This window comes from Rhinatrema bivittatum, chromosome 2, assembly GCF_901001135.1.
Source record: "Rhinatrema bivittatum chromosome 2, aRhiBiv1.1, whole genome shotgun sequence".
Taxonomy (NCBI): domain Eukaryota; kingdom Metazoa; phylum Chordata; class Amphibia; order Gymnophiona; family Rhinatrematidae; genus Rhinatrema; species Rhinatrema bivittatum.
The window spans coordinates 130,909,367-130,923,587 of NC_042616.1; the positions used below are offsets into that span (position 1 = coordinate 130,909,367).

A 14,221-nucleotide genomic window follows, 5' to 3' on the forward strand; every position below is an offset into this window, starting at 1 on the left:
GATGACCTGAATTTGTCCTAGAGGATTCTGTTTAACTTGCTCTATTTTGCAGTTCTGTTTGGTGGAGGCGAAGGGACAAGTAGCTCATTAGCTAAATGTTTGTATTGCAGGCCCCAGACTGTCCTGATAAAAATGTTTACTGAGCATTCAGCTGAAAGCAGACATACTGATGCCAAGATAAGTGCACAACATGTATACCTTGGACAGAAGAACAAATAAATTCCATGGTAAGAGCCAATAAAATTACAATGAACTTTTCCACGGTCACTGGGACTGAACTGTAAGGCTGCATTTTTACGGAGGAGACTGCGGGGTGGAACAGAAGAGGTAATGCCCCCGTTGACCTGACTCACCAGAGACAGCATTATCTTTCAATCTCAGCAAGGAAAGGTACCAGGTGACTCTGATCAGGACGCTTTTTTTTTTTTTTCAAATATGTAGTGTATAGTGAATTTTATTGAGACTTTATTTTGACTAACTTGAAAAGTAGGTTTTACAGGTTAGCTTTTGTTTTTAATATATAGCCTTCATTCTCAGAGGATTCTGTGAAACTACAAATGTTCATTTGTTAATTCTGAGTATTGAGTTAGTGGCAATAAAAGTCATGATGAACTGAAACACTAGAATGTTTTATATTTCAGCCATGATGTGGTTAAGGCAGTTAGCATAGCTGGGTTTAAAAAAAAAAGGTTTGGATAAGTTCCTGGATGAGAAATCTATAAACTGTTATTAACTAAGCAGACTTAGGGAATAGCCACTTATCACTGTATGATAGCAGCATGGGATCTATTTACTTTCTGGGATCTTGCCAGGTATTTGTGACCTGGATTGGCCACTGTTGGAAACAGAATACTGGGCTTGAAGGACCCTTAGTTTAACCCAGTAGGGCAATTCTTATGTTCATGATGGCAGATGTTTCAATATTTTTTCTCTGTTTTGCAGACATAGCAGATACTAATCTGTACTATGCAGTGTAATGGCTAAGTGCCCTCCCTTGAAGCAGGCTTCTTAGCTTAGCTTTGATGCAAAAACGCAAGTTTCCTTCTAGGCAAAAGTGTACAAGGGTTAGTCCTGGGGAATTCTGCGCTACTGCAGAGTTCAACATTTGCGCAGAATTCCCATCTGTGCAGCTGCGCAGAAATTCCTATTTCTGCGCGGAATTTGGCAGGCCCCGGCGTCCCGCGTGCAGAGACCGTCGTACTTGCGGTGAAGATGGAGCAGGCCTCGGAGAGAATTAAACTGTATGTGTGTGTAAGACTGCGAGCCTGAGAGATGAGAGAGAGAGCATGTGTGAAGGTGCATGGGTGTGAGTGCTAGAGAGAGGGATCCTATGTGAGGAGACTGTAAAAGAGTGCATGGGTGGGGAGGGATGTATAATTCTGAATATCTTCCCCAGGCAAAAAAAATAGCTGGTCTTGCCACAAATATTCTTTTTATAGATTAATAACCTTGGGTGATAAATAAGAAAACTTGCTGTAATGCTGGCAAATCATTAGGTTTTATGATATTGAACAATACAAATCCATCTGATGATGTTTAAGCAGATGATTGGTCCTCTTAAAACAGTTAAATTCCTAAAGTTTGTATTTTTTCAGATACAGAAAGAGATATTCAGGCCTTCAAAATGGAGTGATATAAAGCAGTTATTAATGAAGAATCTTTCTTAAAGCAGACTTTAGCCCTGAAATGTGCAGCATACAATTCTGTACCTTCAAGGAAAGTAAAAAATGTTGCAATTTTGTAAATGCATACAAAATAGTTTAATAAAAAGAAATAAGTGGCTGTTTGGGACATATAATTATGCCATGAAGGGGGACCGTGGTAGAGGAGAGGAGGTCCTTGGAGAAGCCTTTCCTGTACTCCAACCATCTTGCTGAGACTATTAATCAGATTAAAAGACCCAGCTGAATCCCGAGCCGGCCGCTGATGTCATCTTTGCGGGACCGCAGGACCTTCAAATCCCACAGCAGAGCGGCTTACTGTGGGGACCGTGGTAAAGGAGAGGAGTCCTTGGAGAAGCCTTTCCTGCACTCCGACCATCTTGGTGAGACTATTAATCAGATTAAAAGAACCAGCTGAGTCCCGATCCGGCCGCTGACGTCATCTTTGTGGGACCTTGGGACCTTCAAATCCTGCAGCAGAGCGACGTGCTGCTGCCACCAGCGCATTGCCTAAGCCGCTCGAGCTGAAGGGGTGCGCGGCTTTGACCGGCTTCGACCAGCTTCGACTGCATAACTGGAAGTTGCCTTTAGTGGACTTCTGGTTTCATGGGTCGAAAAAGGAAGGCAAAGATCATCACCTCATCTCCAGCTTCCCATAGAAACATCGGCCCCATGGATGAGCATGTGGTTAGGCTTGATATGCCGCAAGAGGACTGCATTCGAGACATCTTGGGTGTCTCTCTGAGTCCGGGCAATGGCCCTACACTCCCCAACCCCCAGGTGCTACAGCTGAGGAGGATTCCATTGAATGCGGTTCTGCAAATGTGAGTGATGGAGAATTAAAGTCCCCTTTAGTGAAACTTGCTGTAACATCTCAGTTGGGTTTGCAACAACAAGGAATATTGAATGGAACCCGTCCTGTAGGCATTGGTAATCTTCAAGTGAATATTGAAGATTCATCCAACGTCACGCTGGGAGATTTGTGGAGAATGCTGGTCAAGTTGGACTCAAATGTATCACAGGTTAACTCTTGTCTCTCCTCCTTAGTAAATGTTACAGATTGTCTATTGAGGAACAGGGGAAAAGATTGCTTGAATTGGAATCTTCTGTTAAGGTTTAATCAACAAAAGTTCAGAATATTTAGAACACTGAAAATATGCATAACACTGATAGTTTGTCTCTAGATATAGAATTGGAAAATATTGAAAATTTGATAAGAGTAAAGAACGTACGTTTTGTTAACTTTCCAGCAACAAGACTGTTATCTCCTTATGAGATGTTTAGGAAGTTCCTACAGGAAAATTTATTATATGAAGAGAATAAAATTCCTGCTATATCTAAAACCTTTTATTTTCCTAGCCAGCCCAATAATACCCCTGGCGGGGCAACAGAGAGCAGCCCAGGTATTTCAACATTTCTTAAAGAATCTTTAGATATTATAAATAAAAGAGCAACATTGTTTGTTTCCTTTTCTTTGGAAAGAGAGAAAGAAGGTGAATTTGAAAAATGCCTTAAAAATAAGGATGTTCCCTTTTGCATACAGAAAATATACATTTTTCCTGACGTCTCCAAGCCTACTCAGGCTCGTAGGAGACATTTCCTTGCCTTGAAAAGTAAAGCCCTGGAGATTGGGGCAACTTTTTATTTAAAATTTCCCTGTAAATGTCATATACATTATCAAGGCAAGAAGTTTATATTTTCTGAACCAGCACATCTTGAGATTTTCCTAGCTGAGATTAAAGTGAGCCCACTAACAGCAGACAAGTAAGGCCTTAAAATAATTAGCCTACCTCCCCTCTGGCTTAGTTTTATTTTTGTTAGTTTGATTTCTTAAATGTCCCCATATGGATCTTGTGAGGCATATAATGATTATGTTAAAATGTATTGATTTGATGTAAGCTGTACACAACTTTGCTTATATTATATTTTGTGATAGTTTCTTGGTGTAAAAAGTAAAGCTTAATAAAGAGAAAATTATAAAAAAAATAATAATTATTATGCCATGAAGTAATAGGAGGAAAAATTGTGGTATCCCATGATGAATCATTCTGAATGTTGTTTATACATTTATATTGCTCATTTTATGCAATTATGAATCACCTGCTTGTAATCCTAAATGTGCATTATCAATGATGCTGTTTGATTTTATCTCTAGCAATCTCTGGCAGTGAAAGCAAAAGGTGTTACTGAACAAGGAGCAACAGTGGCAGCTATAGGTTGCCAAGTTCATTAGAAGCCTTTGCAGAGGAGGCTGGGTAGGACTCTGTAATAGTTCGACTGTGCTGGCTTTTTTCTTGAGCAGCTTTGGCACTCTTTTTGCACTGGTGGTTTGGCTGACCCATCCTGCACTGCTGGACACCATTTTTCTGTGGCTTTCCTTTCAGAGCAGAGTTGCAGATTGTTAAAAATTCCCACACCAGTGCTTTTTTCAATGCATGTTTCTCTGTTTCTGGAGGTTGGAACAGTTTGACTTTGCTTTTTTTGGGGCATGCTGTTTGGATTAATTGCCTTTTGCTCAAACTATAAACCTATGAGATGTGTAGAACAATAATGACTTGATCAGATTAAAATGATTGTTCCTTTCCTAAACTTTATATTGGGTTTTTTTTCCCATCTAAATGGCATGGCGAGAGTGCTTTCATCCATTCATGGTGTTGGTAATTACTTGTGTTATGTCTAACTTCATTACAAGTACAAATGAAAGAAATAACTGTAGCATGAAGACTCCACGGCAATGAAAAAGGGCAAAAGTGCCACAACTTCATGAACTTCATGCCACAACAGTGGCATGAAGTTCATGAACAGCCCAAGGCACCAAAAGATAAGTAAAGAAGCAGCAACACTGATTTGACTATCCCAAGGCACCATGAGAAGATTAAAGCAGCACCAATAGTGCCTTGAAAACCCAAAGGCACTATGAAGAGGGCAAGCAGCTAACAGTATTGTCAGGAATTTCCCAAGGGACTGACAGAGGGAGAAAGCAGTACCAACAGCAGCATGAACACCTCAAGGCTCTAAGTGAGGGGCAAAGGGCACCAATAACAATGGTATGAAGATCCCAAGGCACCAGTACAGGAGCAAATGGAACCAATAACAGTGGCATAAAATCTCCTAGGTACCATGAGAGGAATATGAAAGTGATCTGTCTGTGACAACTGTCATACCATCAATTACTAAGATTAATTTAGCTGATCTGGCTGGTTAGGTGGGTGGATGTACCCTTCCTCCCTCAGGGCTTCATGCTCATCCTTCCAGAAGCTGTGTGGTTGGTTAAAGACCTTCACCCATAGAAGAAGTACTTTTTCTTGATGAAAGTTAAATGAATACAGCACTTCCCTGGTGAAACATCCAAAGCACCATGAGAAGGGCAAATAATCATAAACAGTGATCTGAAGCTAGAAAAAACTCCAGAGAAGGTCATAAAGGTAATGATGTGCAAATTGATACTCAGACCTGGATAAAAAGCAAAAGACTAATCGAGCTATCTAGAAGCCAGAAGATAATAAGTTCACTATCCTTAAGAAGCTAGAAGAAATCTCAAAAGGAAGTGTGTAGTGGCTTTGAATCTTATACTTGGGTATAGGACAAAAAAACGAATTGAACCAAGCCAGAAGATGGTGAAGTTATTAATCAGGGCAGGTCAAAGCCAGAAGAAATCTCATGAAAAGATTTGTAGCGGTTTTGACAAGAGAGGCAGAACATCAGGAGTAGGACAGAAGGTGGGCAACAGCAGCAGCAACAGAAAAAGCTGTAAGAGAGTGAGGTGATCAGATTTACGGATGACATAAAATTATTCCAAGTAGTGAAATCATAAGTGGATTGTGAAAAATTGCAGGAAGACTTTGTGAGACTGGGCGATTGGACATCAAATGTCAAATGAAATTTTATGTGGACATGTGCACAATGATGCATATACGTAAAGTAACCCACACTGTAAATACTCAATGTTAGGTTCCATATTAGGCATTACAACACAGGAAAAGTCTCTGGGCGTCATCGTGGGCAATATTTTGAAATCCTTAACTCAGTGTGAAGTGGCAATCAAAAATGTGAAACAGAATGTTAGGAATTATTAGGAAAGAAATGGAGAATAAAATGGAGAATGCCATAATACTTCTGTATCGCTCCATGTTGAGACTGCACCTAGAGTATTGTGTGCAATTCTGAATGTCGCTTCTCAAAGAAGATATAGCTGAACTAGAAAGGTACAGAGAAGGGTGACCAAAATGTCAAAGGGGATGGACTGACTCTCTTATGAGGAAAGGCTAAGGAGGTTAGTGCTGTTCAGCTTGGAAAAGAGATGGCTGAGGGGTGATATGATAGAGGTCTTTAAAATCATGAATGGAATAGAACGTAAATGTGAATCGGTTATTTAATCTTTCAAATAATACTTACTAACTTACTTATAAATCATTGAAACTTTTTCTTTCACTCTGAGAAAAAGCTTCAAAATCAGAGCCTCTCTGTCAGAAATCTAACAAATAATTGACTGAAATAAAATGGGAACCACGCAAAGTTGAGTTTTTCTGTCACTTTCGGGTTAAAAAATAATGAGGAAATCACATGATTGAAAAAGTGCTTCACCTTGATTGGTACTCTTCCTTCCTTGTTCCTTTCCACCCCTGCTCCCCCTAGATGGAAGAGAAAAAAGAACTGCAATTTTCCTTACCCCATAGACTATAACATTTCTGAAAATGAGTCAAGCAAACATTTGGGGCCATTTTCGGACTCATCATCCATTTGTTTTGAAAACAAAGAACCAAATGGAAAATGGTTTTATTTGACGTGTTTTACCCATTCATTTAAAACAAATGCATATCCCTATTAAGGGGCAGGGCACTAAGATGCTAGGCACAGGGCTAAAAGCTAATAGTGACTGTTAAGCTCTCTTGGCAGTTAACCAGGCACCAAAACTCTGCCACCAGCCCCTGAGGTCACCCTGAAGGATAGCCATATTGGTGTCTATGGCTATGCTCTGGAAGGAAATTGGGCATACTGATTTGGCATTATAATCTGTAACTACTCTCCTATCATATGTTTCTATCTTTTTATGCCACATTGTGCATAGCCACTCCAGACCTGCACCTACGTCTCCATGAGAGCTGAGCTCTGCTAGAGGAGGCAGTGCTTCTTCCACAGTCTCAGTCTTAGCAGCTGCATGCTGCTCCAAGTGTATGACTGCTGAGTGCTGGCACCCCATCCTGGCTTTCTTCTTTATAATGAAGTATCACTCCAATGTTGCGTGTGCCGGCTGCGGCAGGCCTGTGGCCAGGCCCTCTTACCTCCATTTGCCTGCTCCAGTGCCTGGTTCTGCTACTCTCGCAGCCGGTGGCCGCTGCCTCCAACCCTGGGCCACTCCTTGTGCTCCCAGCTCCGCATCAGACATCCCTGCTCTACAGCAGGCCTCCCCGCGTGATCTGCAGGGAGACTCCGCCATCTTGCACCACGCTCCTCCCTAGGCGCATGCGCGTGCATCAGCTGTACCTTTAAAGGGGCCATGGCGGGAATCTCACCCGCGGCCCCGGGTGATGATGTCACTGGGTCCCAGTATATAAGGCCGGGCCCAGCCAGTGCTTCCTTGCCTTGGCAACAGGTCTCCAAGCTGGTCATGTCCTGAGTTGCTTGTTCCTGTGACTTCTCCATGTTCCTGGTTCCTGATTCACCTGTGTTCCTGTTCCTAATCCTGGTACCTGTTCCTGTGCCTGTGTTCATGTCTACCTTGCTTGTTCCATTGACTGACCTCCTGGCTTTGACCACTGCTTCATCTGACCATGCTACTGCTTGTCTCCTAGTATTGACCACTGCTTCATCTGACCATGCTACTGCCTGTCTCCTGGTACTGACCACTGCTTCGCTTGACTATGATTCTGCCCGTCTCCTGGTTTGACCTTTGCCTTGCCTGACCATTCTTCTGCTGACTTCTAGTATTGACCTATGCTTGCCTTGCTACTCTCCATGCCTGCCGCCTGCCCTGACTTCAGCCTGCTCTACAACGCTCCTCTCGTCTTCATGATGGAACTTGGCCTTTCAGGCTTTGGCCTGTTCTTACTTGGGCACCCTCTGCCTTCCTCCTGTACTCATTGGTGCCCGGGTCTCCAGGACTCTGCCTCGTCCAGATCGGACCACCTATTCCTACTACTTCTGCTGGCCCCTGGCTGACCTCCTCATCATCCCAGAGAAGACCTAGGATGGAGGCCCAACTAGGTCCAGCCGGCCCCGGGTCCCAAGGGCTCAACCTGCGGGGAACGAGGGCTGGTATTGGTGAAGCTCCAGCTGGCCTCCGTCAGTCAGCCAGCTCTGCCTGCCGACAATGGGGACCCATAGGGCTTGCCCTGCAGGTAGCGTCAACCCCACCTCGGCCCAAGGGTCCACCTCCTTCGCAACATCCAAGACCATCATCCTCAGGAACCAGAGGCAAAATGGAGGGTGGAGGTGCTAACAAGGGAAGAAGGGGTGGAGGCTGATTTACTGATAGCTAGTGGAGCGAGCTCCAGGCTTTATGATGGTGGGGTAAGCTCCAGCCCTGGTAGTGGAGTGAGCTCTAGCTTGGCTCCATTGTTGGTGGTGGGCCATACCTGAAGCTGGATAAGGCTGCTCCTCTTCCTCCAATGAGCTGTTGGTATTTTTGAAAAGATAATGATATGGAGATTAAGTGAGCAGGTCACATGAGAGACATTGTGAGCAACAGTTTGATTAAAAAAAGTGAATTCTTTTCACAAAGTATGTGACGGGATCTAGTGGAAAACTTGTGGCAAGAGGATGTCAAAGAAACAGTGGGGTCAGGGGCAGTGGAAGCACTAGGTGAACTAGGAGACCGCCAAGAGTGCCTCAAGTTTGGGGGTGGCTGCCTACTATTCCAATGGCCCTGCTCAGAATTGTGGAAGAAACAGTTCAGACACTGGTGGCAGCTGCAGAACCGTGATGATTGCGGTCTCCTCCTTCCCATCCATGGGGTCTGGAAGAGGAAGCATGTCATGGGCCTTTGCAGATTGAAAGAAGGAGTACCGATCATTGGAGCCAGAAGGAGTGACTCCTTTTGGGCCATGCAGGGCTAGAAGAAAGGACTCAAAGGTCACAGCACTGTAGCATCGGCTGAATCTACCTGGCTTTGAGAAGCAGAAGTGGCATTGGTGGGCCCTCCCAGCTGGAGAGAGGAGCAGCAGCGAACCAGGCCACAGGGTGGAAGAAAGGAGCAGCAGTGGCTAGGCTATGTAGCTGAAAGAGAGGAGCAGCAACAGTGGTCATGACGTGTGGATTAAGAGAAGAGCAGCAGCAACTGGTCCTGCACGGTCGAAAAGAGAAGAGCGGCCTCTAGTCCACAAGGAAGAGGGAGCAGGCCTCCTGATGCTGTGGGGGCCCAAGAAGAAAGTTATTGCTGCTATCTGCTCATTCCAGGGAGAGAAGAGAAAAAGCATATATGTGCGAGCAAGTGTGAGAATGTGTGTGTGTGTGTGTGTGTTTGAGAGAGCATTTTGGGAGGGGGAGGGAGAGAGACCATATGTGCAGGCAGTGGCATACAGTAACAGTTATAGCAGGGGATTCAATCTTGCTCCCTCAGCCCCCTCTACACTCATGCTTCCTTCTGAGTCACCAGCACTCTCTCCTCCCACATCCCCTCCACACACAGAGCAGTCTTGTTCCCTCAACCCTTCCTCCCCATGACATAAAAGACACTTAGAACCCATATGGCATTAGGCTATTGTGTAAAATACTATACAAAATGCCACTAATGGAGTGAAATCACAAATATATATAACAACAATCATTCACTGTAATTATCAGACCTATACACACTCGGAGTGAAAATGAGAGAGGAGAAAAATTATAAGACAACGAGGAAATGGATATATGGGTAAGGGATTATCTCAGAAGACCAATACACCTCCTGTTGAAAACAGAATAAGACAGATTGCTATCGACTCCTACACAGAAACTATATACTTGCAGAATCCCTCATGTTGGTCACACATACAGAACACAGACAGATCCTTACCAAAGACAGAATAAGGGACTAATAAACAATAAAATCAATCAATATAAACAGTAAACCATATTAATAAAAATAACAAGCATTTCAAAATAACTGATGAATAGAATATCCAATATTTAAAACTGCATAAAAATGTTATAAATTTTCTAAAACATCAATACAATATTTCACAAGCAGATACATCAAATAACACCCAATAATGAAACTAATACGGATTTTAAAAATCTCCTGCTCTCAATACCTGGAATTTTTTTATTTCTAGCCACCTTGAGATTGTTGTGGAATGTGGTGTGTGTGTGTGTCTGGGGGGAGGGGGGGAGGGAGACACACAAACTTTCTCCACTCTCTATCGCATATCCACACAGACTCACACAACCCCCTCACAGACATAAACAATTGCTCGCACTCTTTTTGTCACAGTCTCACATGCTTGCTTTTTTCCTTAAGACACACAGGCTCATGCGCTCTCCCTCACAGACACTCACAGTCATCCTGTCTTCATCACAGGCACACACTCATGCTCTCTCCCTCACATATACACACACACACACATGCTCATGCTCTCTCCCTCATAGACAGACATGCACACATGCTCAGTCCCTCACAGACATACACACGCTCACACACACTCCCTCACACACACTCCCATGCTCATGCTGTCTCCCTCACAGACACACACACATGCTTAATCCCTCACAAACACACACATACTCACACTCTTTTCCTCATACACACACACACACACACAGCATACTCATGCTCTCTCCTTCACAGACAGACACACATACACATGCATACTCCCTCACAGACACACACATGCTCACGCTCACTTCCTCACAGACATACAAACACAAGCTCATGCTCTCTCCCTGACAGACACACACACACACACTTACAGCCAAATTTTAAATCCCCCCCGCACACAAAAATACGGGGGTTATGCGCGTGGCCAGGCCATGCGCGCACCGCGCACATCTTCATAGGGGCCAGGCCACACACATAACCCCTGATACGTGCCAAAATGCCAGGCCCAGTTAAAGAGGCGGTCCAGGGGGCGGGAAGGGCATTCAGGGGACGGGGAAGGGCGGAGTTGGAGGCAGCTGGTACAGCAGCCATTGCCACTGTACCGGGGAAGGATCGGAAAGCACATGCAAGTTGCTACTGCTCCGTTGGAGCCGTAAGCAACAAAATAAAAAAAAAGACAGGTAGGAGAAAGGGTTTAGGGGGTGAGGTGGAGAGGTGGAGAGGTGGAGAGGTGGAGAGGGGAAGGGGAAAGGGAAGGGGAAGGGAGGGTAGGGTAGGGGTAGGGAAGTTCCCTCCCAGCCCGCTCCTTAATTGGAGCGGGCTGGGAGGAAACTGGGGAAGGCCTCAATGAGCTGCCGTGTGGAAATTTCAATTCTCTATCCCCCTTGCCTGCGCCGCACGCACATGCAAACGTGGATTACAAAATCCGCTGCTCACGTGTGCGAGCTGCTTGTATTTTATAACATGCACGCATGTTAGAAAATACGCGCAACCATGTGTGTGCGCCGGGTCCCACAAGCACATGGACGTGTGCGCACGCCTTTAAAAATCTACTCCTTAATCTCTCACACACACTCATACTTTTTCCCTCACAGCACACAGGCTTATGATCTCTCCCTCACAGACACAGATGCTCACACTTTTCCCCTCACAAACATACGCACACACACACACACACACACACGCTCACACTCTCTCATACACACAGGATCTTTCCTTCTCACACAGGCTTTCTCCCTCACAGACACACACACTTGCTGGCTCTCTCCCTCACAGACAGACAGACAGACACACGTACACATATACAGGGTCCCTCTTTCTCTTCTGAACTTTTTCTTCTAAGCCCTGCCTTCAGCTGCCATGTGATGGACCTCACGGCAGTCTGCAGCACCTCAGTCTCTGTTTCCAGCCAATGCAGGATGGATTCTGTGGTGGCCGCAGTGCATCAGTCTCTGTATCTGGCCACCACAGGATGGGCACTGCAGCAGCCACAGCACCTCAGTCTCAGTTTTTGGCCACCACAATGTTCCCCCACCCATGTTAGACACTGGAGAGGAATTAAAAACTCAACAACAACAACAACAAAAAAGAAATCAGTCAGGGCTAGGGATTCATGAATCCCTTGAAGGCACTAACCACATGCACTGTGTGAGTGTGTGTGTGTGTCAGAAAGAGAGCACATATCGGGGGGGGGGAGCATGTGTATGTGAGAGAGAGAGCATGGCGGGAGAGAGATAGTGTAAACACCCTTGGACACAAAACTATTTCAGGCACTGGCACATGGGTAGCCAGATGGTAAGGCTATTGGGGTTTCTACTTTAAAATATGTTATAGAAATAGTTTGAACACCCAGAGTATTTTCACCGGGAAAATAAATTAAAATGGAAACATGACTTCAGAGGCACTTCCATAATCAAATTAATGTTTTTATTTTGCTGGCAAATGAAATGGATAATTTTTCAGGTTCTTCACTTCTGGAAACAAGTGTAATTATTGAACAGAATAAACATTTAAATTGTTCCAATATTTTCAATAAGAAATTGTTTACTTCTGATAAAACAAAACAATTTTGTATATGTGACTCTCACTCTAAGTTTTAAACACGGTGCTTTGAACAGAAACTGGTTCCTTTACAAGGATCACTTCTCACCAAGATACTATCAGATAAGTATTTTTCTCAGTTACTTCCTGAGTGGATCCATTCCACATTGGGATTCAAGAAAAGGAAAAAGATTAATAGTGATCAAGAGAGGGAGAGACACAACGAACTGTGAGTAAAAACATCTGAACACCTTTGAGGATCCCCAATCAAAGTTCTGTAGTCCTGGGGAGAGGAGAATTTTGACTCTCTGTGTACAGACTGTATTTTTCCAAGTTTTACCAGTTTGGAGGGGTTTTTCCTGCCCACTCAAAAGAATATCCTGTCCACTTGGGGACCTCACTTGGCCAAACCCTGGAGGTGAGTGTTTCCCATGTCCTGGTGGTAAGAAACGCACAAATATATGGAAGGACGGTAGAAGAAGACCATCTGTGGTGATGAGGACTGTGCTTCACCTGATTCTCCGTCAGTAAAACTATTTTATTTGTACACGCTCATCCAGAGTCTCCTGTTTATTATTTGGCATCGATATAGCACAAACAGTCATACAAGAAAGCGTTCCCTCTCACCTGGGAAAGAGCAAACTAACACCCCTACCACTCCTGGACATGAAAGGAAATTCCTCCCCCCTCCAACCCCACCAACAAAGGACTCCGGCCCTGGGAAGGAAAGAGACCATGTGTAAGCTGGCCCATGACATCCAGCCCCAATTCTTTTACGGCCCTGTTGGTGGTTAGCAGCCACATGAAGATGGGATTCCACTCCTTCTCCCAGAACACCTTTTAATGTTTCTCCTTTGTTAACCACCCTCTTGGGTAGAAGAGCATACAAGTTCCCCTGCTGGTTCCCGCCCACATCAGCCCTTCCTATGCATGTACACATTTGCTCCTACCTCCTTGAAGATCTGTCAGAGGTAGAAGGCCTGCTGGTTGTAGGGGTGGCAGAGGGCAGGCCCAGTCCATCTTCCTTTGCCTTTTTTTCTGATCCTCAGGATGGGGACGCACAACCCCTCCTCCTATACAATCAGATCTTCAAGGGGCTGCAATCAGTGGGACTGAATTTGGGCTTGTGTGCCCATGCAATCATTTTGATGATGTTCAGTCCCACATGTGCTTAGAAGTGGAAAACATTTGCCCAAAAAGTATGTGTTTAACATTTGCATGCATAAAATTTATGAGAAGACTTTTGCACATGCATGTATAAGTTAGAGGGAGGAGATAGATGTATTTTATTAAAAAAAAAAAAAAAACTCTATCGAAAATTAGCCTCCCTAATGTAAAAAAGCCATCCATAGGGGTCAATTTACTAAGCTGCAGTAAAAAAGCAATGCTAAAACCTTGAGGCCAATAGTCAGCCATGGTGCATCTGGTTAAGTTAGCCGAATAAACGTATTCAGTTAACTTTATACTGGATATTTAGGGGCATGATCACATTGCTAAATATAATATTCCTGGCTAATCAGGAAGTTAGCAGGATAAGTTTATTCGGCAAACTTTAGGCCTGCCTTCAGTTAGCTAGGTATTTTTGCAAGATTATATCAAATATTGGTGTTTATCTGACTAACTAAACTGGATAGGTGGTGCCATCTCCAAAACACCCACACAGCACCACCAGATTATTTGGTCCTAAGTTTTAGCCAGCTACCTACTTGGTTGGATAACTCAAAGATACTCAGTGTGGTGGGATTTTCAAATCCTGCCATTTGTTTGGTTAAGTCCAAACTTAGCACTGCCAAAAGAAGCTGAATATATACCTCATTGAGAAATTTACTAAACTAAGGTATTTGAGTACCACAATTTAATAAATCCCACAGAGCTTTTACTTGTGCTGCCATGGCTGGGAAATTCATGTGTTCCTGGCTGTTGCAATGCATGATGTTGGCACCTCACTAGTATCTTGAGCTGAACTGCTTAAAGGGGCCTCAAGCCCCTGTATCTATAAAATAAT

General features: G+C 44.1%; 1 long non-coding RNA gene across 2 annotated transcripts; it reads left to right on the top strand.

Moving 5' to 3' along the window:
* The first annotated feature begins 278 nt into the window (after positions 1 to 278).
* On the top strand, positions 279 to 4,255 carry LOC115084149. Of its 2 annotated transcripts, none has more exons than XR_003854484.1 (2): positions 279 to 390; positions 1,596 to 4,255. It is a non-coding gene; the product is annotated as an uncharacterized LOC115084149 (long non-coding RNA). The 2 variants fall into 2 exon arrangements; XR_003854483.1 differs by having other exon boundaries at positions 300 to 397.
* The last annotated feature ends 9,966 nt before the right edge of the window (positions 4,256 to 14,221 follow it).